The sequence below is a fragment of the Coturnix japonica genome, chromosome 3 (assembly GCF_054131305.1).
Source record: "Coturnix japonica strain WE chromosome 3, WE-NBRP24, whole genome shotgun sequence".
NCBI lineage: Eukaryota > Metazoa > Chordata > Aves > Galliformes > Phasianidae > Coturnix > Coturnix japonica.
The window spans coordinates 51,548,060-51,574,138 of record NC_140665.1 but is presented as its reverse complement, the minus strand read 5'-3'; the positions used below and the strand labels follow the sequence as shown (position 1 = coordinate 51,574,138).

The 26,079-nt window shown below is 35.6% G+C and overlaps 1 long non-coding RNA gene across 1 annotated transcript; it reads right to left on the bottom strand.

Moving 5' to 3' along the window:
• Positions 1 to 26,079, bottom strand: LOC146761400 (uncharacterized). Its single transcript, XR_014944028.1, has 4 exons — positions 26,004 to 26,079; positions 2,684 to 2,802; positions 1,790 to 1,864; positions 1 to 887 (listed from the first exon to the last, which is right to left on the bottom strand). It is a non-coding gene; the product is annotated as an uncharacterized LOC146761400 (long non-coding RNA).

Below are 26,079 nucleotides of genomic sequence, written 5' to 3'. Positions count from 1 at the left end.
CACAAAACATAAGTTTATTGAGATAGGGTTTTAAATAGAAGTTTATTTGAGTACGCACAAGCCACAAGATTCAAAACCAGATATAGAAACACCCAAATTTTAGGAATGTTTGAAGCTATGGTTTTTGTTTCATCCCATCATAATACTAGGGGTTGCTCAGATTAGGGTTTGCATTTCATATGTCCAAATTCTGAAGTTTGATTCTGTGCCCTGGTTTAAAGCTTTGACTAGTGAGTGAACAAAAACCTCTATATTTCTGCCAATTGCATTTTAATCAAACACCACAATTTTCTTCAATAGTTCTGTTGTTGTTCTATACTTAACAACCATTTTTAGACTAAGATTTTCAATAACCATAAAGATATTGACCATTAAGTTAATGAAATTAGTGATTGTAGGAAAACTATAAAAATATTACAAGATATTACTATACATGTGTCTAAAGGGATTCAAAATATTACATGGTTTATTACTTGAGAAGCAACATGGGATACTGTAACTAAAATCTGTTTCGTAATTCATATTCACAAGAGGGTAGATTTACAGTTACAAATGGTGCAATAGCATAAATTTAATGGAATGGAGCCAGTTTTTAATGGGACAATCTCTGCCTCAGAGCTTTTGAGTTTGGCTTTGAAAAAATTATCAGAACAGTCACAGCCTCTGCTACTGCAGCTGGCATCAAGAAGCTTGGTGACCAAAACCTGGTGCTGCCTTTGATGGGATCTTGGCTCTAAGAGCAAGTGATGGCTTTTCTTTGTCTGAAGTGTGGTCTCAGTAGGGCTGGATTTTGGGTTGTTCAGTGCGGAGCCAGGGGTTAGACTTGATGATACTTTTGGGTCCTTTCCAACTTTGGAAATTCTGTGATTCTGTGATGCAGATGTTCTCTGAAGTAAAAAAGACAAGAGAGACACTGTTAGGCAATCATGAATCTGAAGTTCCATTAGTAACATAATTTGTCAGCCCAGATTGCTGGATCTGCTGGGTAGGTGGGCATGTGTGAAAGGGAAGAATCATTGGTGTAGGGTAAATAAAGCAGTTAATGCTGAAACTTTGTGTTACTAGAGCTTTTCAGTAGAGCTCCTGGCTAAATCTTGTGAGTGCTTTAGGAAAACAGAAGAACTTATTATGTGAATTGTAGGACCAAATTCAATCAAACTCTGAGGAAATTGTGAGTTCCGTATTTTTATTTTTTTCTTTTCTTTTTTCTTTTTTCCTAGCTGCTCCACAGGCTGTTACTGTTGCAGATTGAAAGGTGACTATTAAGGAATGATGCCTCCTTGATTAACATTTCCACTTTTTAGGTTCAGCTCTGTTTTGCATCAGCAAAGTGTACTAGGGGCTCATTGAGTACAAGACTGACCATGGTGAAATCAGTGAGTTTTTTCCTGTTGTCTGCAGTGGAATGGGGTTTTTAGCCACGGGTCACATCAGCTCTGAAAAAATAATGTAAAAAAATTTCCTAGGTCCTTTGAGACCTGAAGTTTCTAAAATTCCTTTATTAAGACTGCCTTTTTATTATTTTGCTTACAGGCTTCTAGGCAGAATGACCTCATCTGGGATCAGTAAATTTGAATGGAAGGGCAGGACTGTATTAGCAGGTATTTGTTGATTATAAAAGAGTAGACTAAGAAATACAGATAAATTTCTTAATTATTCTGAAAATACGTAGGCATCTTTTGTGTATTTGTAGTAGGGTCTTTGTCATCTTACTCATGTGATTTGGTATTTAACCCTATCTCTCTTCAGTGGAAGATACGTTGGAAAAAGAAAAATAACTTCTTCTTACCATTTGGTTAGTTCCTCAGTCACATCTGCTCCAAAGTCTGATTGTCCAGTCTGTAGCATGCTCAGAGCCAAGATCCTGGAGTATAAATGTTAGCTAGTACACTAGAAATAATGCTGTGACCCTTCGAAAGCAGAATTAAGCACTTGATTTTGACCAGATGAATAATGGAATTGATAGGAAAAAAAGAATAAGAAAAAAAAAAAGGCCGAAAATAAGACTAAAATACTGGAATATCAGTGGTTTAGAAGTTTTATATACCTTATTGTGTAGTTTCAGAGACCTAGTTGGAAGTTCAGCTCCATTAATGTGAGGCACTTGAATCTTTTCATATAGGAGATAGCTTTTGGTTTTCAGGAACGGTTCCTATTGCATTGGCAAGGGTTGATGAGTAATGTATATTCCCTGTGTGTTCAACATGTAGAACCGACTAAAATTAACCCCATTCTGAAGCAGAAGATAGCCAACTTGACTCTGTGATCCATTATGCTAAAGAGAAATGTTTCTGTCTAAACCCAGAGGTAAACTGCATGGATAAGAAGTCATTGAAATGACTTCTTATGGCCAATCTTGTTAGGTCTAGGTCAGATTTCTCTTTATTTCTGTCCCTCCACCTCTTAAGTACATTTAGCCTTTACACTATTAGACTTCCCTCAGCCCTTTTTTAAAATGTCACCTGCTCTACAAATTCCTGCATTTTGTATTTTTAGATCCTGGGGTCAGGATGAGTGCAAAAATAATGACTTTTCTGCCCTTACAAGTAATTCCTTCATTTTATTGCTTGTAGGAAGAAGCAGTAATATGAAGTGAAGGAAAACTGCTTCACCACTTTAACCTCCCACAGTCTGAGAAAGAAATTACAAAGAAAACGAACCTCTTCTTAAGCCAATAACCCACCTTGTACATACCACCTTCATGAACAAAAGCCTCTTCCTGATGTGCTTTTGTATCCACTCACATGGTGTTCAGTGGGGGAGTGTACTGTCAGGTACTATGTTCATGTTTCTGGAAAGCAACTTTACCAGAAAGTCAGCTCATCAGACAATGCTATTTCACAAAAACATATGTATATATTTAATATATATTTCATTTAGTTCCTTTTTTTTTTCCTTTTTTTTTTTTTTTTTTTTTTTCCCATCAGAGCAAGGTCAAATGCTTATTTTAGGCCTGTCTTTCTGTCTCTGAATTAATATTCTTTCCCTCCCCTCAGTTAATGCACAAGGCTATGTCACCACTCCTGAGTAAGTGAAGGAATCAGTTGTTCCTGGTAGAGACCAACAGACAGTGTGTGAATGGGAAGAGCTTGCTTATACTTTTTTTCTGCCCAGGTACCCACTGATTTCCATTGTAAGTGTAGAGATTTTTTTTTTTTTATATATTATCTTAAAAAACCCATCAACTTAAAAATGCATTTTGCATTTGTAATTAGCAGACGCATTTTATTCCAGAACTGTCCAGAAACATGGATAATAGCCTCTTGTTGTTATTGCGGGTCAGCAGTAACAAGGTTTGCATCAGCAAAACTCTGTTGCTTACATACTTCAAGGAAAAACATTCATTTTCTCCTCTGCTGAGTGGGAAGAACTACTTTACTTGTCCAGAGATAGGAAAAAAAAAACAACAAAACACGAATGCAGCATATGTGCACTCCATCTCTTCAATTTCTGGAGTAATTTGTGTCTTTGATTCTCTGTTCTCTTAAAATAGTATTTTCTGTTCCTACCCTTCACCAGAAGAAATTCATTTCTTATATGAAGAGCAAGACTATAAGAGAGAAAAGACACTCACAGAAGTATTCTTGGTAACAGTGTATTAAACTGAGTCTTCTGGGAATGCATTTTTAAAAACAGATCTGATCTACCATAACTCTGCCTTGCAGTGGTTAACCTGATGTAGCTTTCCACAAGGGAATACATCCAAGTGTGGTGACGGAGTAAAGAAAAGCATGTGTTTCTTATTAAGAACTTTTAGCCCTTTACCATTTCTGTAAGGAAACACCACCACAGATGATAACTGAGCAAAGGAAAGATCATATTTTAAATGAATTCCTATGCAATCAGTGATGATTTTTCATGCCTTTTCATCACTTCTGTTAGTGTTTTAAAACAGCAATAAAGAATATATAGCTATTAAAAACATGAAACCCTCCACAAACTCTTCCATGCAAAAAGGAAGAAAACAATCTAAACCACTCATTATCATTTCAGCATTTGTCAAAAACATGATTTAAAAATAGAAAGGAAGGAGAAATTACATATTGATCTATAATTAGTGTAATCAGGCTTTGAAGGAAATTTTGAGGCCCATATTTTCATAATTGTGTGTGTGCAACTGATTGGAATTTTATGGCAGGCGAGTTTTCCTTGAGGGAGGGAGATTGATTACTGAGTCAATATTTGAGGGCTCTTTTGTTTTGTTTTGTTTTAACATTATTGAAATGACTGGGTGGCAGCCGTGATAGGTTCTTTATAGCTCAGAGATTACAAAAAAAAAAAATAAAATAATTACGCATAGTCTACAACCAGTTTGTTTTGTATGGTCAGAACTGGGTAATAGCAGTTTAAAATAGTTGAACTTTATTTCCATGTAAATAGCATATGAAAAAGCATGAGTGAATTTTCTTGAAAAGAAGTTCCTGGGTCAGGTTAGTCTTTTTTAGAATTTCAGACCTCCTTGAAAGGTTACCTGTGAGGTCTACAGTGAAGAGACAAGGAAAGGAAGGTGTTGTGCTTTGTGCTGGTTTCTAATAAACAAAGCAGAAAGCTTTGTTCACTTAAAAAATTTAAAGTGTACTCCTCTTGTTCTCTAAAGCATTCTTAATATTTCAACAGTTTTGTCTTTGTTTTAAAAGTCCATGAAAAAATAAATGAACAAATACATCTATATACGTGACTACCGACTTCTATCCATGTATATATAAAGCTATTCCAGCAGGATACAGGTGACCCTTAGACTCCTACTGCCAGCATACAATATTTTAAGTATTCTGGGAAACACATTAAGAAGTTACACTTCTGGAAGCAATACTCTTTTGTCAGATCTTGTAAAGCAATACAAACTAGAGAGATTCCATGAACTTTGCAACTGTTGTACAGCCATGTTTCTTGAAAAAGGCAATTCTCTTGATGCCTTGGGCTCAAGAAGTCAAAATTTTTGACTTCTCTCTTGCCATGCACTTGGAAAAAAATTAATCCCCAAACTTAATGAGATAATGACAGTTAAAGTGGTTGAGAGATGATATTTTGTTCTTTTAAAATTTATTTCTTCTAGATACTTTCCCAAGGCAAAAGTTTATTAAAGTATGTACATGCACACGTACATTCACAAACACACTGATGTAGTCTGAAATGTAATAGCGTTTAATCTACTAAAATGACAATTAAAGCATATAACTATAATAACAATTATTATTTTACTAAAATTAAACAATGAATCTTTTGGAAAAGTTGAGCTGTGCCATGGACATAATTTATCAGGGTTTCCAAGCATCTGTGTTTCTCAAGTTGGTGTTAGGTATATTCACTGAAGAAAACATGAAAAATGAGACATCTAAATTGAGCTTCATAAATATGAGGTACCCTAATTATTGGCAGTTTTGTGAAAAATTGCTTTAATGCTGTGTTATTTCTCTGTCCTGTTATACATAATAATATTGTGCCAGAGAGAACATTGGAGATTTTTTTTTTAATGTGGTGGAGTTATCATTTTTATTTCAGCGCCACATTATCCCAGGCTATTCATATGAATAGTGCTATGTTCTAAATCTTTAACTGAGATATGTTAAAAACAAATAAATGAAGAAGAAAACAGTACATATTTTCCTGATTTCAAAGCTGTGGAAGCAGAGACAAAGTGGAGAAAAATGCTTTTCTCACTGTCACTCATAAGACCAGTGGCAGAAACAGGGACAAAATCCAGATTTGCTGAGAACCAATGTAATATTCTATCAAATTTCCAGAGACTAAGAGGTATTCTTTCCCACCATGAGATGATATCACAGACACTCTTCCTCAGGCTACTTGTCTACAAAACACACACGAGAATTATTTCTCTCTTGTTCTTTATCATTCAATCTTTTTTCTTTTTTCTTTTTTTTTTTTTTTTTTTTTTTTTTTTCATTTTTTCTTTTTTTCCCTGGAACTAAGCACATGAGACCAATGATAAATTTCACGTCAGAACCAGACATGTTAGCAAGAGGTGTGTTACCACTTTAAAACAAACAAACAAACAAACAAACCCCAACAAAAACAGTGAAAGTAGATCCTTCATTCTTCTATATCTCATAAAACTGATGAAAACATTTCCATCAGAATTTGCTTTTACAAATCACCTCAGGCACTGTCTGATAATGAAAAATTGAAAATAGCCCTAAGGTTGAATGTTTGTAGAAATAATATCTGTGCAGCTATGGTATCTTAAAAGCAACATGTCATTTGGTTTTGGAGGCCACTAAGGAAAGCAGCCTTATGTATGACCACAAGCTTTGACTGTGGCACCCTTCAGTTATTTACAGCAGAACACACTCCTCTGGTGCAGCTGACAGATTTTCCTCTACAACAAAATGCTTCTCCTGGATTTATTTCTTGCTTGCTGCCCCTCACCTCATAGTTAATGGTTGAAGTGAACTAAGAACCCAGAATACAAAGGTGGGCCCTGCTTTATTTTCAGTAAGACAGGTGGCAAATCACTGTAGAATAGACAGTAACTGCTACTATTAAATCTTATTTTTGGAGATAATGGTGATTCAGCAATTAAAATACTAATCAAAATTTAAAAAAAAGTTAAACCCCCCCCCTCCCCCCCCCTCTGTAATTGTTATATATTCCAAAAGCCTGTGGTTTGCTTTGACGGAAACCTGCCAAATGCAGTATGTACAGCATGACCTAGCTTATTTCAAGACCTCTTTGCAGCTAGCCTTGGTTTAGTCTGAGGAAACTGGAATTTTGTCATCAGGCAAGCTTCTTCACTTGGAGTGGTGCAGCTACCTTTTCCTTCTTCATGCCTTCTGAAAAGGCATTCAGTCCCTGCACTTTTTTAAAATATTACTAATATTTTAATTTAATTTTTGTAAATTACATATGCATGCACTTATTTGTACACCCCCAAAGTCAAAATAGGTAGTCACATAGTTAATCTGCATGTGAACATTTGGGTGTGGATGTTTTTATACTTATTACTGTTTTTATATTTTAATAGTACCACAACTTACAAAGAATAAATAGGTAAAAAATATGTGCATATCATGAACAGCAGGTGTTTGATACCAAAAAAACCCACAAAAAACCAGGACAAGGACAGTTCTGTAGTGAATCATAAGATCTGCCCAATTCAAAACTGGTATGATCCAAAGCCCACCAAAGTCAATGCACATCTCTGCATTAACTTCAAAGGAGTTTGGATCAAGCCTACTGCCTTTTCTGATGTAAGGGATCATTATTTAATTTTAGTACAACAAAACTTTTATTTCTTTGGTAGAAGAAGAAATTCTATGAGTCCAAACGTCAGTTGTATCTATTTTTGCATTAAAACTTCTACACTTGATACTTTGTCAATAGAACAGGTAAGTTGTAGTCCATTTTTAGGATATTATTCAGTGAAAGTGGACGTCAGAAATTAATGACCCCAAAATGTGTACCTTATGACATGGAAGCCTACCAGGAGAAAAAAAAGCAAAGAAAGAAAAGAAGCTAGATGTAATGTTATTGCCTGGTGAGGACTTCAGATATTGTTCTGTTGTTGCTTTAATGGGATATAGTGTCACTGCTTCATTTCTCACAAATCCTTATGTGCAGCCACCAGAATTTGTTCATTAATAAGACCACAGAATCACAGAGTCACAGAATCAGACAGAATCAGAGAACCACAGAACATAAAATGATTTCTAGAGATCATTTAGTCCAATGGCACTGCTAAAGTAGGTTCCACAGAGTAAATTCCAAAGGAAAGCATCCAGGTGGGTTTTGAATATCTCTGGAAGAGAATCTGCAGCCTTTCTGGGCAGCTTGTTCCAGATCTGTGTCACCCTCAAAGTAAATAATTCTTTCCTCATGTTTATGTGGAACTTAACTTGTTTCAGTTTGTGCCCACTGCCCCTTGTTCTGCCACTGGGCAGCACTGAAAAGATCCTTGCTCTATCCACCCAACTCTTGTCCTTTAGATATTGATAAGCATTGATGAGTTTTCCCATTAGTCTTTTCTTCTCCAGGCTGAACAGTCCCAGGTCTCTCAGCCTTTCCTCATAAGGGGATGCTCCAGGCTCCTAACAATTTTCATGGTCCTCTAGAAGTTCCCTGTCTTGCACGACTCAGCATTCCAGAAGTAGCCTCACCAGGGTAGGGGATGTGTGTCTGTCTAATTTACCTACACAATCTCTGACCAGATCCATTTTGACCAAGATAAAAGTTTTCTTTTCCCCAGTTTCTCTCTCCAGTATTCAGGGCATAGGATTCCCCAGGGGCAGTCTTAGTAGTGAAGACTGAAGCAAAGAAAATATCCAGTAATTCTACTATCTCAGTGTCCTCCATTACCAGGTCATCCATCTCATTCACTCACCTTATTTGTAAGTAGGGGTTTTCAAAATATTTGTTCCTTTTCAAAAGGTACCTGATATGACATTTTTCTCCATATAAGTTGAAGTCAAATTATCCCACCCAGAAAAAGCAATAGCAAGTGTGCTTCAGCCAAAAAGTCTTTCCCTTTCTAAAGGGGGAGAAATGTCCGTATTTTAACTTTGCCTTGTATCCTATCAGATAATGTTAGCCCTTATCATTTAATGTAGTACTTAAAGTACCTATAAATCACTCAATCTGACATAAATTCAAAGACTACTCATTCTTTTCTTTGAGCAGAATGCAATCATGCCTTAACACTGCCTTAAAACCATTGAGGAGTCATATCCAATAACTATCCCAATTATCTCTCAGCACAATATTTTCCACCTGCAAGGAATGATTATATGTCAGTAATGATGATAAAATCCTTAAAGAGATGTTGATGCCTCATGGAAAAATTTGAAAGGCATATTGTTTAGAGAGAGTTCTGCATATAGACTGCATCATAGACATCTGAAGTATTTCTTTTTCCTACTTTTTATTACTAAGGACATATGCATAAAGATATATTGTGTCTCAGGGAAATTATCATTATACAGCTAAAGTAGAAACTGGCAATTGTATGCTGTATTCTTACTTTGGCAGAGACTCCACAAATGACCTTGAGGGAAGTTCTGTAACTACTCTGTCTCTTGCTCCAACAAAAAGAGGAGATGATACTTATATCAGGCTAAGTATTATTTTTGTGTAAAGGTGTTCCATACACTGGGTGAAACCTGCCAGGAAATGACTGAGAATATATTCTCATAATCTGTACCAGAATTGTATTTCTCTTTGTGGTGTGCCTAAATGAGCATCCTTGGTCTGCTGTGTTAGGTACTGTAAATACAAAATAAAAGATTAGCGGAAAAAAATGCCACTTCAATAAAAAAAAAATATCAAGAAAATAGAGGCAGGAAAGACAGGGATGATGAGAGGATATAATCTTTTCTCAACACTACAGAATGTTATGTTATCAAAATATGGAAAATAATTCTATTTATTGACTTGGTTGGTGAGTCTACATGGGCAGATTATAACAGAGTTTTCTTGTGCTCTAGTGTGCCTGAGACATTAAATGAGAGACCAGTGCATTAGCTGACATCTGATGCTATGTTAATGTGGCTGGATGGTTTCTAGTCAAAGAACTATGAGAGTAGCCTTGGCCCCTGTTTGCCTACTGGATAAACAACTCTGTGCCTCACAGCATAACATGTTTATGATGCTACATCCCATCTAACTGTTGGAAATAGTAAGCTGCAGAGTTCCATTTTTGGATTTGTTGATCCCACAGAAATTCACCCCAGATCCACTTTCCTTACAACATAATTTTAAATCAGTTCTAATGAGCTATTTCTAGTACAAAACAAGGAGAGTACCAAGAACATATTTCTTTCTCTTTGCTTCCCTCACTCTCTCCTTCCACCTTTCCCTTCCCTTTCTCTTTTGGAGATTCTTGAAGAGATTCTCATTTTGCTGTTGAAGAGATTTCCAAATATTTTACTCCAAATTCCAAGGTTGTCTCTACCCATTATGTTCTATAAGAATCACGTGCATCTCTCATGGTAACCTGTGGCAATACCAAATATGGCTTGTCACCAAGACCAAATGCTATATCCACAAACAGATTTTTCCCAAGTCAAACTGCTACAGACACAGTACTTTGACAAAATACCTCCTGCAGCTCCCAATGACTTTTGCAGGGCAAATAGCAACTACCATTCCTATCCAGAAAATTACCTCTCTTCCTGCATTTGAGTTAAGAGGACTCAGTGTAGAGAGCCAAGTAGGAGAATTGTAGTTCTTCAAGGGATCCATTCATCTTGTTACTTCAAGAGTGACAGTCCGACAAATGAACCACAAAGGTATATGTAATCACTTGAACTTCTAATTACAATTCTTAACTGAATTAGCTTCCATCAGTTTTGAATTTATCTATCCCCCCCCTTTTTTAATTGACTGTGCTCCTTGAGCTGTCTGTCATCATGCAAAATATACTGTTAAATGGTTTTAATAACTTCCTGCATGTGCAGCAAGCAGTATCTTGCATATGTAAGGGTACACGTGTCAGTCAGAATTGGCTTATTCTTAAATTCTGTTGCTTTTGTGGTTTAATATCACATTCTGAATGCTACTTGAAATCTTTGTGGCTGCATTTTAATACTTTTGTGATAAACCTTCCAGAACAATGTCCTATTTTGGCGGCTGATACACTGAAAAAAAACTGCCAGAGGGGAAAAAACCTGCCATTGAAACACATGAAGATAGGAACGACAGCCTGTGCACTCAACTTGTACATTCAAAATATCTACTTTTCCCTACCCTGAAAATGCTGTTCTGTCATAACTGTGGTCTCTTGTATGCTGTCAATCCATAGGGTTGGAGCCATTACAGTTTCGGTACAGAAACATATATTTAGAAAAAGAATTCTAAGGAAATGTCATTTTGTATACTCAGCCACTAGCATTTTTATGTTAATAACGCTGGCTTTAACTTAAAAACATTTAGAAATGTGGCACCACAGGGAACTATTAGATTTAGTAAATTTGCTGTCTTCAAAATTCCTTTTTTAAAAAGTAAACTTCTTTGTTATCCAACTCTAACAAAATATTTATTTTTCCAGAGGATGTTAGCATTCATGAAATGCTACAATTTACAATTCTAGAACATCTGTTTGCTCAAAGAAAGCAAGAAGCTTGTGAACATATAAAAAGGACTTCACAAAGCTGTGCTAATATTGAGCTCTCGCTTTGGAGGATCTGTCCAGTTTCAGTTTGCTCTTCATGTCCATTTTCTGCTTAAACTCTCAGATTATATCAGTTGTTCATTATTGGTGATCATTATATTTGTTCATTAGTAATCGTAAGGAGACACAATTGAATTTGAGTTTTTTGGTCATTTTTTTAGTGCAACAAAGAACAATCCTGTTTCATCCACAGCCAAGAGATTTCCTGCCTATTAACACATACCTCACTATTAATCTCTTTCACACTGTGTCACGTGTTTATTATCAAAGTTTACTGATCTTTATGATGAAATGTAAACTTCTAATATAAGTTTTCAAGTAATGTAATAATGTTAGGAGGAATATCTAAAGTGATAGGAAGATTATTTGAAGAAATTAATTCTCAGTCTCTTACATCCATCCCTGATATGACAGTAATTTAAAAAATAAAAAAATACAATAATAAAAAAAGGAAATATGAGGCTCAAAATGCAACCATCAAGGAAAACAGAAACCTTTACACTTTAACTGGTTAAGCATGAATGAACACTGTACCTTTGAGGGGGCTGTCATGATAATGACAAAATTCCACAAAGGTTATGGACTGAAGAGACTTTCAGGATTGCTCCAAGTTCAATGAGCAGAGAAACTGAAAGTATCTTTCCAACATATGTTGAACAAACGCCAGAGGAAGGAGGTCACACACCAAGCCGGGAAAGCATTTGAATGTCTATCTTTGAGGCATCAGAACTCTTGGCCTAAATACTTCTCATAAGAAAAGTTTATGTTGCTCAAAAAACATTATTGAAAGAAAGCAGACAAGCTATTAAATATTGAAAACAGGAGGATTGTGAGGGAAGGATAGTTTAATTTTATGTTATCTTAGTCAGATTGTGAAGTACTTGATACATTAACAGCCAGCTGTGGAAATAAGCAGAGAAAATAAAGGCAATCTTTTTCATACTTTTGAATCACCCTCAGTGACTGGTTGGAAATGTCAGTATCATTACTTTTTATATGTGTTGATGTGTACCACAGGAACCACACATCTCAGCCAGGTTCACTAGGCAGTACAGAATACAAATACAAATCGGGATAACAGGCTTATCCAGAATGATGAAGTAAAAGAAGTAAAAGAAAGGAAAGATTTTATATTCTTCTGCTAGCAGCAGACCAAGGAGGATCAGAGAATTTGGTGTAACATACATAGTTTATAAGTTCAATACCTGTTTTGAGATTTCTGCTGCACAAAAAAGTAAAAAGAAACAAACACACACACACACACAAAAAAGCACCGGAAATCCCACCAAACTGAGTGGTACTAAAACTGTTACTCTAAAATACATTGATGTTGTGGCATTATGCAAAATGTTTTTTACATGTCAAACATGAATTCAGATAACATAGATTTAACATATATTTAAGATATTAAAATCATAAAAATAAAATTTAATAGTGAAAGTGTTTCACTGCCTTATACTGGTTGGCAGGATATAATCCAAACACATATTTGACTCACTATGCAGCATTTGCTACTGTAGACTAATGGCATTAATGGATAGAGAACACAGTGTATTGCTTTTCCCATGTTCCATATTAATGTAATTTGGGTGTAAAATTATCATGTACTCTGAAGTCAAAGAAGAAACTGAAAATCAATCATAGATTTTAGTGTGCATTGTAGCAGTACCCTTCAATATGTTAGGAAAAGTACGTGATGATTTACAACTGATTCCCATTATTGTTTTGTTGAAATAAAATGATAATACTAATATATCACAGAAACCACCAATGACCTGTGTTGCAAAAAGACTGTTCTAAATGCTTAGATATTTCTGTCTGGTCAGAATTTATACCTGGGATTCCTTTATGCTACTGCACAAAAGCTTGGTTTAATGAAAGGTGGAATGAGAATGAATTTCTAGTATCTGAAAGTGAAGCAGTGACCTGGAATCTAGGATTAAAAATAGTCAGTTGAATATCCTATTTTCAAGATGTGGAACATAGTTTAAAATTAGATTCCGTATGAATTTCTGTAAATTCAGACCTGAGAGCATGGTTCTACCTGTTTGCTCATTGCACAACATTGGTCAGTCTTCCTGTAAATATATCTCTGGTGATCACAGGGAACAGGAAAGACGTTCACTGAAACATTCTAATATTGTAGTGTCATTGTCCTTAAAGAACACAGATGCAATTATTTTCTCAATGGTTCTTTTACAGTTTCATTTATAGTTCAGAAGAAGGCAGTGTATTTTTTTTTTTTTTTTTAGGAACTGAATGAATTGAGCAGTATGTGAATTAATGACTAATCAGATGTAGAAAAAGATAAAATGGGTACAGAAACGGTGAGATATCAAAGAGAGAGGGAAGGTAATTGTAGACACAGGGAGCCGGTATGGAAGAATTTCAAGCTGAAAATTAGTATCGTTGATATCCACTGGTCCCTGTCTGTTTCATTTATTCATTGATCAATTCCTTTATCAAATTGTCCAACTGCCTCACCAGACTGAAGAGATATTGACTAGCTGTGCTTGCTATGCCTGCCTCAGAACTAGCTCACATCCATGAGTCCTTCCTTGTTTATGAAGGCCGAGTGAAATTACTTTTTTAATTGTATTTCAATGAGAACTTCTTTCAAGTCAGTGCTCAACAGTGATTGATGGAAGGATGCAGGGAAACACTGGCTTTTCATGGGATATACTGTAGATGACCTTATGTCCCATGTCCTTGTTTCATTTGAAAAGAATAATTACTAATCAATAGTGAAGGGTTAGGTGACACAGTAGGTTAATTTACTAGCCCTTTGCCTCTGGAGACATGGATTCTGTCTCAGGTCATATGTAAAACGGGTATGGTGGTTTCAGCCCTGTCCCTTGTTGATGCATGGCTACATCACAGAAAACAAGCTTGAATTTGATACATGTTAGATGTTTGGCAGTTTCTACCTAGGGAAAAATCAGGGCTTGAACTGTGGAGATCCAAGTGTGGGCAAGATGGGCACATGCTGACATCAGCAAGAAGAAACTAGATGCAGCAAAGCATCATGGTTTGCACGACCACAGGGGATGTGACCCTCAAGTTTAGAGGCATGACTCCCATTGGAGATGGGTGCTTAAATATCATTAGAGACTTGATCTCTGTCTGCCCGTCTGTGTTGGAGGCTTACAGGTACACCTTTTCAGGACTTGCCTTTATAAAGTCATGGTTTTATGTAGCTTTTAATTAAAATTAATCATCCAGAGAGCTGCTTTCAGTGTGTGCTTCAGAAAGGGTTATTATGAGAACCTCAGTTAAAGTGTTTTATCTGTTTATAAACTGGGAAAATAATACAGTTTTAGCAACTTTGAAAAAACTATTGCAGCTGTTTTCTTAGCAGCTCCAGATCGTCTGTAGCTACCCTAATGCTGAGGTCTTATTCAACCACTACATGAATGTTAGAATTAAGACCAGTTTAACCTTGACAATCTGCTCCTAGCTTTCTCACATCCATTTAAGTTATCAGTCTCTGTAATGTGTACCTGTGGATCCTCAGCGGCTGCTGTTGATTGTGGCAGCTAAAGTCTCTGAGGACTCCAGCTGAACTAAACACACTCAGCATCTCTCATGATTTATGTCCTACTTGAGCTCTGCATGCTATGCCCTTACAGTGATCTGAGACTTCCTGTCTATAATGTATCTGTCCTCACCACTGATGGTGCAGAATGCTTTGGAGCACTCCCTTTCTTTTAGTTATTTGGCCCACTGATAGCAGGAGCACCTCTTGCTCAGCATACACAGTTGCACCTAGAATTGATTGGAGCTACAGTCTGATTATATAAAGTACTGTGAAATATATGGTGAAACACCAATTCTGTTTCAAGCTGAAACAGCAGCATTGGTGTTTTGTGTTGGGTGTGGAAAACTACTGGACAGTTTTGACAGTTTTCACTTTACTTTCTCTTTTCCTTGACTGTAAGATGGACTCGTGGCTTTCATGGGCATTGTAAAGATTTGTGCTTGAGAAGCATTCAGACATGATGATTTGAATAACCTGATAAGGAGTTGGTAGGGATGGATAATTTTTTAATCAGTGCAGATTTTGATATGTATTAAATGTGTTCACTTAACCAATAACAAAGATGAAACTGAAGTTTGAATAATCACCCATTTAGAGACTGAAATCACATGGGGAGGAAAGAATGTGAACATGTAAGTAAAGACACATGAGAGGAGAATAAGTGTTGCACAAGCAGCATTATTTCTGGTATTTCCTAACTCATGAATGAATATATTCTTTTACATAACTTTTGCACATGTAGTAATGTATTCATGACAGATAACAATTCTGACATGACTAGAGAACTACTATTGTGCCTGTGTCTGGGCTGAACCATCAATTGCGAATTACTGTATGAATTTTCTTATTCTTTCTTCACAAAAACAGACTGCCTGAAGAATACATTAATTCTACTCCTGCCTGTGTCTTCCTGATGGGCATTACCAGTGGGAGCTGATTGTACTGGAGTAGTGCACTCCTGGAACCTATGCACTGAATTAGTCTTTACACAGGAATGAGGAGGCAACATGGGAAATATCTTAAAAATCTAAATCCCTCAAGATTCCTGGAGACATTTCAAAATAAATTCTTTGCTGATACCATTTCTATTTGACCAAGCAGTTCATTTATAAGCTGTCAAGTTGTTTTTAAAAATAAATTTCTAATGCATATTTTTAATGTGTAATATATACTTATTAGACTTTCCATGTCATGCATTTTAATTGTAAGTTCTAACTGACTGGTTTAATGATACTTTGCAAAGTAAACTCAACATGTAGGTCGTAAGTTCAGAGTGAATGAATCCCTGGATGTTTACCAAACACCAAAATTAAATTACATTCTTAATTGTTTTGCAAATACTTTGGCCTAACTAATTAAATAGGAATGACTTTCTGTGTTGCTATAGTGCAAGGAATATTAAAGTCTTTAGGACTCATTTTAAATTAACAAACTCTACTGCTTTCATTGTACACTGCATGGTCATCTAACACTTCAAAAAAAGCAACTCCCTTACTCTCCCAAAACAGACAAACCATGTAACTGAAAACATGATACAACCAAAGCTGTAAGAAAAATCTCTTGAGGACAGTTAGTACACTGAGAGTATTTGGTGTTACTAAATTTCCACCTTCTTGCTCTGAGGCTCTTAGGGAGCATCCAAATAACTTCCAGGCCTACCAAGCATGTCTAAAAATATGTTTTCTCTTTGTCTTTTTTGCTGATGCTTACAAAATCAGTGGGACATAGACCTTGTGTATGCAGGTAGAAAGGTAAGTAAAAAGAAAGTTTTGCTTAAAAAGTAAGTTTTGCTGTTTGCAGTGAATCAAATGAGGTTTTATCAATGTCTTCGGGGCATGAATCTCATCTTCATGTACTAGTTCTCTGTCTACAAGAAATGCATTTCACTCTTGACACTGATAGTTTCTTTGCTCCAGGGTAATAAGGGCAGTGCTGTGAATATTAAGAATCAAGTAGGATGAGCCAGATCATTCTGCAAAAGTTTCTGAACTGTTGGATTTGACTTTTCAGAAGAGAGAACAGGAGAAGAAAGTAACTGTATTCTCTACCGTCTGTGACAGCAAGCAGCTGGTCTGCTTTTTTCTGAATTGCATATAGCTTTTTGGTAGAGGAAGATAATATGAAGAATTACAATAAGAAGACGAGCTGTCATGGAAGTTTGAATTGTACTGCCAATTGTGGTTAGAGGAAAAGTTTTAGATAGACTAACTGTTGGATCTCTAAACTTTACGTACCTCCTTATTCTTACAAAATGCCTATCTATATCCAGTGTATTCTTCTTGTAAAGGTGTGATACAGTGCCATCAAGATCTTCAAAAGTCCTCCTGAAGTTAATGAATTGCCCCTTCAGGAGGCATCTTTGTTAATTTTCTGTTTTTATTTAAGTTCTTGCAAGCACACACTGGCACTTACCTTAGATTGCTGTGAGTCATGCTATACACTGATGAATTTAACCACTTTTTGAAACTGAGGGAGGAAATTATAAATAAGATATTAGCATATACTCTGTTAGTGGAATAAGCACAGACTCTGTAGGAGGGGACAAAAATCTTCACTTCTTGGTTAATTTTCAGACCTGATTTGTAATGCAAATAAAAAATGAAGAAGATTAGAGGTTTTTCATTGTTCCCAGATATAAGATTTATTAATATATTTGTCCTGAACAGTCATTGAGCTGTGCTGGAAAAAAAATGCTGGGACCCTTTTAACCTCTTTGCTATATTTCAGGAGAAAAACTATAACTTTAACAACACCTTCTATTGCAAGCATACACAAGACCAATAGAACAGCTCTCCTTTGTTAGTTGTTCTTCTAAACTCATTACCTAAACATGTGAAAACATCTACACATGATGTGAACTGTCATGTGGTCCAGAGGAGAGCTACGAAGATGATCAGAGCACTGGAGTACCTCTGCTATGAAGAAAGGTTGAGATTTGATTTGGAAAAAAGAAGGCTCCAGGGGGAATTCATTGCAGTCTTCCAGTGCTCGAGGGGAGCTTACAAGCAGGAGGGAGACAGAATTCTTACATCTTTCGATAGTGATAGGACAAGGGGGAATGGCATTAACCTAAAAGAGGGGAGACTAAGGAAAGGTATTAGGAAGAAAATTTTTGATTAGATGGTGGTAAACTGCTGAAACAGTTTGCCCAGAGAGACTGTGGATACACCATCTCTAGAGGTGTTCAAGGCCAGGTTGGAAAGAGCCTGTAGCAGCTTGATTTAGTGGATGGTAGACCTGCTCATGTCATGATGTTTGGAACTAGATGATCTTTAATGTTCCCTCTAACCTAAGAACGTTCTACGATTCAAACCAGCATAAAAAGGATGGCAAACTACCTCAGATATAGGTCCGAAGTCTATCTGATTGAAGAAGTTATGTGTAGGTCTTAAATACCATTTAATATCATGTTGCACCTCCTGTCTCCTTGCCTTCCCTGCCTCAGGCAAGCAGTCAGATTTCAAAAAAGCTACTTTACTATCAAGCAGAGGCAACTTCATTTAGCTCTAGTTCTTTCTCACTTGTTCATGTGCACAGTGAGATATAATCTGTGGTGAAATATAAGGTATGGCCAATTGATAAGATATGATGAAATGCTTAACAAATGACCTCACTTGTACTGTCCATTGAGAAAGCTAAAAGGAGGATTTGTATGATAAAATCTTAGATCTTTGAAAGTAATTGCTTCTGACATCTCCAGCTAGGCAATGGGCTGCATAAAGCAGTGCCATTCAGTTACAAATTCTGAGGCTATTGAAGTGAGAAGAACACAGGGTAGATATAAAAAAAGCTTACATATAATGAACAGTCTGAGTTGTTTTCTTAAACTTGCATTTTGTGTGTGGAGAGGGGGAAAATGATCATTTTATATTAGTTATGCTTTTGTGTTTTTTATTTTTAGAAGTTGCCGTGGTGTTTTTATTAACAGCAAGGAATGCCTGTAGGGTAATTCTAAGCTGTTAATGAAACCCCACTCTCCTGTACAACCTCCTTGAAAAGTCCTTTTGTAGATTTTACATTGGGGAGGAAATAAAATATAAAAAATACGAGCTTCCTTGAAAATGGTGAATCACTTACCGTTTACCTCCTTTTTTTTTTTTTTTTTCCTTTTCCTCAGCTATATCTCTCTACAGCTTATCCAAACATTTAAGTAAGTGTTCACTTCTCCTCCCTTCTGTATTTTTTCCAGTTTTTGCTTTGGTGGATGAAAATTGTTGGCATTATTTTCAAACTGAAGGAGCTATGTTTTAACATCTAAATGACCTAATAAAATTAATTTTGAAGTTGCTTCACATGTACAGTACTCCTTAATTTATCTCACTTGTTGTCAAGAATATCATAGAATCCTTACACAATGTACGAAGAATTTAATAACCTAGAACCTGGGTACCTAGTTCTAGTTATTTGAGCTTGAGAATTTTGGGAAGAGCTCATCACCTAAAATAATGAATCACTGAATAAAGGGCAGTGGGATCAATGCAAAAAAAAAAAACAACAAAAAAAACCAAACAAAAACAAAAACAAAACACATCAATCTTTTATGTTTTCTATCAGAAGCAAATCATACTTCTAGAACCAGCACTTCTATCTGACTGTACATAAGTCTGATCAAACATTTCCTTGCTTTTTGATGTCCTCAAGAGAAATAATTAAGGTAGACTTAGGGAGCGTTTGTTACTGGTACAAATGAATCAAGGAAAGAAATGTCAGTACTTAATATAACTGACAGTATTATTTGACTAGAATTGTTTCTATGATCACTGCCTTTATTTTTCTTCTGTCATGTTCACAGATGTCTGATTCTATGTGTCATGAACTAAACTTATGACATCAGTAAATGTATTTGAGACATTGAAGGTATGAGGTGACACATTCTCTGAGCAGGCAACAGCTTTTGATAAACTGCAATCCATGGACACTAAGCTGAATTTGTTCTTTCTCATGTCTTCCCTCTTGGGTGCACCCCACAGACCACAGAAAAAAATGAAGACCTGTATAAATACTAATGTCTCACTTTGAAGAGAGAGTAGTGTTCACGAAACTCAGGTGTGCTGGAAAACAATGATGTACAGTCTACATTTGAAATCTACTTCTGAGGTAGATTCCTAGATAACTTGCATACTTATGAAAATTTAACTTTCTATTTTTTGTTACCTCCCTCACTCACTCAACTCAGTCTATTTGCTCATCTACTATACCTTCCTTTTCTCGCTCACCATACTGTGAGCTATTTGTAATAGGGTACCTGTCATGTCTCATCTTTGGTAGAATGCCTCAATTCTGCCAGGGACTGCAGATCATACAGTAGTGTAAGTGTTATAAATCAAAGGAATGAAAACTAAAATGTGGTACATCTGTGTTACATACAGTAGTGTTTTATTTTATTTAAAAGTTCATTGTACTTTAAACATGTCAAAAAATAGGTGAACAGCTTTCAGATCTGCAAAGATTATATCAGAGAATATGATACAATCTTTACTTGATGTGGAATTAACTTTGTTAAAATACTTAAGTATGTCAGTAGCCATTTAAACTGTCCTATGAATTACAGCATAGAAATGAGCAATATATTTATATGCAGAAGTTTCTTATGCTACTACTACCTAATTACCACCTCTTCCCCTACAGTTCTTGGCTGCATGCTCCAGTTCACCATCTTTCCGTTTTATCACCCCTGTTCTAACTCTTCTTGCCATGTTGCACAAAAATCTCTTCCTTCTTTCCTGCTCAATAGCTCTTGTTTAGGCTTTATTGAAACAACTCCTTACTTTTGTTTTGTGAGCTCATTGCTGCTGAGTATTTAAAACATACTCATGCCAATAACTTGAAATTACTTCTCCAAATGTTATTACAGTGTATTCCTGGGACTTCTTTGAAAATGACATGCTCTATTAGATGGCTCACTAGACTGGAAGTTAGGACATTTGTTTCTCATCCTGTGATACCTGGGCAAGCCATGTTATCATTTTTTCTGCTTTCTTTCTACAATGTTGAAAAAACACCTGTATCAGGTTTGAAAACTTTATAGCATAGCTAAGTTCATTCTGGGCTCTTAACAACTTGTGGCTAAGAATGTAACAGAAGAATTTAAACTATTTATATAGTCAGATTCTGCTTTTCTTGCATCCCAAGTTTTTGTTACTTATCAACTAAAACATATGTAAATATTTTTCTCCTTCTGTCAATGCATATTAGAATAGTTATTATTATCACTGGTGTGGAAATCCCATTTTTCTTTCATGGCTGAGTATAGTGGATTCTGTCCTAAGAATCTTAGTTGCCTAAAATGAGGTAAAGTTAATTTAGGCATCATCTGGTCATGGTAAGCTTGATCTTTCTAATGTGTCTCAAATGAGCACAAGAGATTGAATTAGGAACAGTTTAGGTCATCTAAAACCTCCTCTTAGCTATTCCTTGTTCCCTGAGTCAGGAAAGGATAAACAAAGACAACAGCATTCTAGCATCCCAGACCATTCTAGCTTTTGTTGGAATTAATGATATTAGCATGAACTTTGATGCAGTGTCAGCTATTCTAATAAAACCTTGTTTGAGTATTTCAAGGAGAGTTTTAGTTATTACTCCAACAGTAGAAGGAAAAACAGTTAAGTTTATACCAGTCATGATTTGACACTTGAAGCAGATGTACTCTAAAGGAGGAGCAGCACACATTAAGTGCTCTCCTATAATTTCTGATATCCATGGTGGCTGTCACCCGCTAGCTGAAGCTCATAAAAATTTATCAGCACTTGACAATGCACTAGGAAAGACTGAATTCTCTGGAAATATACTTCACTGAGGAAAAGGAAAGCTGAATTGCTTACAATGAAGTGATTGAAATGACTGCCATGAAAAATACATGCAAGTTTCATCATAACTATTAATCTAATAGATTCACACTGTACTCACTGTTTAAATCAGAAACATATCTACAATTTCCCACACTTACACTACTATTAGCTTTAGGTGAAGAAAGGAAAAAACAGATGAGGCATTAGACTTAGGACTGCAACACAGCATGTAACCTAGAATCAGCCATGATCATGGTTTTTTTTTTTTTTTTTTTTTCCAAAAGCAAAATAGAAATGGAAACAAACAAAACCTTCCCTACCTCTATAGCCAGTTTGCTTTCTGTACAACAGGCTGCATTTGGTCTCAGTTTTGATCACTCCTGCATACAATTAGATTTTTGTTCCCTTTACCCTTGTCCTCCTCTTTCCCTTATTTTCTCTCTACAGAACTAAAAGAAAGATTGGATCTGGAAGCCTGGTACTAGATACCAAAGTTCAATTGCATACCAATTCTTGTGGTTTGTACCACAAGAAAACAGGAAGTGAAAGGGCAACATGCACCAGTGTCTAGAACTGCAGCTCTGGGCTACTACACAGCAGATTTCTTTTCTTTTTCTATCTAGACTGTTTTGTAGAATACTTTTACCATGATGCATGCAGCCAGCTACCAAAACTTTGCTGCACCTTGCAACAGACCTGAGTCTTTTCATTAAAAAATATCACATATAAATTTAATGTGCAATAAGGAGAGGGAGGAGAGATCAAGGTACTCAGCAATATCCATCAGAAAGGGATTTTTCAAGAAAATTTTCTGCAAGATGCTAGGAAGAAAATAATGAAAGTAATGTATATAAAACCATTAAAAATACCACCTCAGTGGTCAGTCTTATCCAAAGGAAAATCCATTCCTGACCCCAGTTAATATCACTGGTTTAATATTGAGTCTGGCTAATCAGACTCTAATACCACTAAAAATACTGAATACACATCTCTATCTTCTAGCTGTCTCTATTACTCACAGTAACATGAAAAAAAACCTCTTATTATGGATCAGTGAAAAAAAAAAATCTTCCTAGCCCTCAAAAATAATCATGGAGAGCCCTGAAGCATGGATTAGTATAATATAAATACAGTATATGAAATATATTTTACACAACCTTGTAAAATCAAACCTTTATTAACTATCTTGTCACAGATATTAAAAAAATTAAAGACTTAGCAAACATATTCACTCACAGGATATTATCAATACATTCTTGGAAAGAGCTGAAATTCTGCTCTACTTAAATTGCTCCATAAACTTATCATCACTAAATTATTCATTAAATTACTAGTTTCAAGGATGTGTAAAGTTACAGAAAGATCTGCATCACAGAAAGATACTATTTTCTAGAAATAGAACAGGTTTTGTCTTCTGGAGTTTCAAACTGGTTGCTGGGAGGTCTCTGATGTGTCACATTGATTCTTCTGTGTTGAAGTCATGAGTCACAAATATTTCAGTGTCCAGGAAATCCAACAACCAGAGTTACCTGGTGATGCCATTTCTGTAGCTCCTCAGTTACAAGCTCAGTGGTAAGCTCAGGAGCAACTAGTTGACTTAGAGAAGATATTATCATCAGTATTCCAGTTAATATGTTGTAAGCATTTTTTGTAATGGTCATGTACAACATCTTCATTTATGAAAGCAACTTAAGGTTTTGATTATGACTTATCATGGTAAGGCTGTGACATATTAATCAGTCAGATAATCACTTAGGTTATCCTGACCAAAGATGAGACTTGCTGTTCCTTAGTGTATGGTTTCTGTAGTCCAAAAGTTAAGGTTTTCAGTAGGAAACTAGACTCTTGCAATCTTTAAGTTTCTACTATGTTTATTAATCATCCTGGTTTTCAGTTGACCTCTAGGCCATTTTTAATAATAGAGGCAGAGATTTAGTTACTGGGATTCCTATTCTCAAAGGAGTTGTATTTTTTTTCATATACAGCTTGAATTTATGTAAACTGCCTGTGTGCCAACATGATAGGCAATATGACAGATCTGAAAGAACCAATTAATGAAGCAAAAGTAATTGTTTGGTTAAATCATGATAAAAAGATACCTGACACAACAATAGATAATTCTATAGCAATAAGCAGCACAGACTTGCTTATCAAAATTGCTTATCATACACAGTTCAGCATGTAGTTTGAAACGCTTTTTAAGCAAGACTAACTAAAACCAGTATTTAAGAGAGAGTTATTTTCTATATCATGGTAAATCATTGTTTAGCTTTATGCGTTGAAGCAGTAAAACAGTGGAACAGTGGAGTTGTTTTGAGTTGGTTATTTTCTGCTCTTTGGATTCATATGGCAAAGAGTAGATGGAAGACAACAAAGAGGCCATCTGAGAAATAGAATAGCCAAAATATTTTATATATATATATATAATATATATAGGAAGGAAGGAAGGAAGGAAGGAAGGAAGGAAGGAAGGAAGGAAGGAAGGAAGGAAGGAAGGAAGGAAGGAAGGAAGGAAGGAAGGAAGGAAGGAAGGAAGGAAGGAAGGAAGGAAGGAAGGAAGGAAGGAAGGAAGGAAGGAAGGAAGGAAGGAAGGAAGGAAGGAAGGAAGGAAGGAAGGAAGGAAGGAAGGAAACAGCAGAGTTGTTCTAATAGTTGAGTTTTTGGTAGGCTATCATCAAGAAATTGGCTGTGATATGAATTATGCTACCCAAACCAAAAGTGAGAGAGCTCAACGGACATAGAGGTCAATTATCTCTTAGTAGAGCCTGAGACAAAGAAGGACACTACTGCAATTAGAATACACTATTAAAAATGGTTAGTCATATTAGTATTTCAAATTGCTATACTTCTCATAGTAATTCTTGTCATTGTATTCCTTACTGAATAGTCTGTCCTTGGAAGGCAAATATTACTAAAATATTATTCCTCTGAGTGTCTTCTTCTATGAGCCTTAGAATAATGAGGTTACTAAAATAAAGAAATGTAAGTTTCATTTCCATGTACCATATATCACTCACTTCTAGGTATGTTACATGCTTATCTTGTCATTATAGAGAAATTTAGATATAAACAATACCTGGGTGAAAAAAGTTCTAATTTGCTAATATGACTCTGGCCCTCATGATTGATAGTTTCTTATGATGATGCATGATACAGAACAGACAGAGCTGAACCAGGACACTTTCTCTTCTCCCATCTAATGTGACTAGAATTTGAAAGCTCTTGCCCTCTTGTGCCTCTTTGAGGAACTCTATTTTTCGTTGCCCGTTTATAAGACTTAGATACTCTTCTTCTTATTTTTTAATATAATATCTTATTAATTTTTTAATATGATCTCTCTTCAGGTTCATATCAGATTTCAGACTGGGCAGAGGTAGAATAAGCCTGAATGTACTGGCAAAGTCTGTTCTGAAATACATGTGATGTAAATGTAATATACGTTTCTTATAATAGTGCATTTGCTTAAAACAATATGTATTTTTCAAGTTTGATCTCAACCTCTACCCAAACATCTTTTGTGTGGAGAAGTTCATGCCCTACTATGATGTCTGAAAAACAAGGCAGGGCTCTGCCATCAAATAAAAATAAGATACAAAGCACTGAAAATAATGTTTCACATAAATAAAATGTAACCATTCAGCACTCCATTGAGTAATTGGATTTCACTTACAGTTGCGCAACAGAAGTAAGAGCTGTGCTGAAGCAAAGAAATACAATGAGCAACAGTTCCTTTCCCCAGCTGACACCAAAAATCTCCACATATTCTGCTCACAGTTAAAATCCTCAGTAAGAATGAATATGGGTTTCATTTAGCTGTCACTTGAGGAAACCCTTTATTTGTGAGTAGGAGTAGAGAGAAAATATTCAAAAATCAAAAATACAGACATGAAAGTACATTCTCTTCAATGAGGAGAGATCGACAGAGCAGACAGCCCTTATTGATGTTCTAAGTAAAATCAGATAAGAGGAAGCAGTTCTCAAAAAATAGATCTGTTTTACTTGCTGCAAAATTTAAAATACTCTTAAAAATTACATTTTCATTTCTTTTTTGTTTTGTTTTTCCAGTTTCATGTGCTGAAAAAATGTTTTCCAAAATATTTTGGCATGCACTAAGACTGTTGTTCTTACAGGGTTTGAAAACTTTTCTTTGAAAGACTTTTGTTACAATTGTTTTTGTGAATTTATTTTATTATTTTTATTTTTATTTTTATTTTTATTTTTATTTTTATTTTTATTTTTATTTTTATTTTTATTTTTATTTTTATTTTTATTTTTATTATTTTTTGACTTCCTGATAAAACAGCTTTTTTTTTTTTTTTCCTACAGAAAAGGTAAAATAGTTCTACTTCGACTATTTTCCTGAAATCCAAATTTGTGGTGGGATTTCTGACACTCATTATGTTCTGAGCAGTCATCTATTCAAGCATTTATACTTCACATATGCACATATTCTATGACATTTCTTCTTTGCTAAGTTGTGATGTCTTAGACTGCTCATGAAGGATTTGCAGCTACTCCTTAAATAGAATTTAGTAACAGAGATATGAGAACTCACCATTTTTCTTGTTGTTGCTATTCTATTTTACAGCTGAGTGCCTAATCTTCATATTCCCGATTTCAACCAAAATAAG